This window comes from Carassius auratus, chromosome 3, assembly GCF_003368295.1.
Source record: "Carassius auratus strain Wakin chromosome 3, ASM336829v1, whole genome shotgun sequence".
Classification (NCBI taxonomy): Eukaryota; Metazoa; Chordata; class Actinopteri; order Cypriniformes; family Cyprinidae; genus Carassius; species Carassius auratus.
The window spans coordinates 1,025,401-1,026,637 of NC_039245.1; positions in this window are offsets into that span (position 1 = coordinate 1,025,401).

Genomic DNA, 1,237 nt, shown 5'->3' on the forward strand with positions numbered 1-1,237 from the left:
ATAAGAATCGATCCTTTGACGTGATTGGTTTTTGGTTTGTGATGTAGCAAACCGAGGGATGTTACAAAACTGCAATTTTGGGTCAGCCTTTGGAAAACTAAAATTTTTAAGGAGAAAATACTCAGCAATGGTGTTGATTAATGGATTGGCACATGGTTTGTCTAAAAGCATTGTGTATCACCACATAGACAAATAAACAACATAAAAAAAAACTTGATTTTCACTATAGGGGAACTTTAATAACAGTCTTCACACAGTAAGTAAATACAGCTGGATAGAACAAAAACTGTATGACTTCATTTCATGCCGCATTAAAGGGGGTAATTCTTTTCTATACACACTATCTTAGTTTACAAATAATGCACCAAAGTAAAAAGTGTTTTGAGGTCATAACATAGAATTGTGCAAGGATCCACATAAAAATAATTCTTTATTCATATAGATAATCTGCCCTTGTTATCATAATTTGTGTGACAAGGAACAAAAGTTGTTGGTGTATTATTGCCAGTAGTGTTCATTTCTCTGAAAACAGCAGTCAAATGGATGTATGTATGTATTCTGTAGGTACAGTACGTTTAGGTGCAAAGTCATATATTTCCAATAAGCCTGGTTGTCAAATTGACTAAATGGTTACTAGTTGGCCATTGTGGCCTAATGCTTATTATGACAGAACACTTAAATAACAATGGCAATTAAATAAGGTACTGATGTATTTTGTATATTTAAAACGCTACTGATTACAGATTGCTCATGATTGCTTTGACATACCCTGACAGCTCATACTGATAACATAATGACACACACATCTTCTTAATTGAGATGAGATGTGTTTTTTTGTCAAGTTCCAGTAGCTGCTCAGTGAGGCTTTTTCAGTATGACAGTGTTTATCATTTTCTTTAAGTAAAAGTTTACATTTAACTACCAAATCAGTAGTTTTTTAGATTTTTTTTTTACTGTAATTTTACATTTATTAAATTTCATTGTTTGCTTAACCCTTTTTCGTGTAGTAAATCTTTTTTTTGAGATATGATTTGAAGTGTCAAATCTGGTCATAGGAATTAATTTAATTTGCAAGTAGCTGGAAACGCAATCAAAGCAATACAATCAAGGGAATAAAATAGTGGCTAATTTACCCAATGTTACTCTTGGAAAAACCTTTATGAAAAACAGAACCTTGATGATTAACCTTTCTTTAAAGCAGCACATGAAAGGAAAAAAGTGGTATTTATGTTAAGCA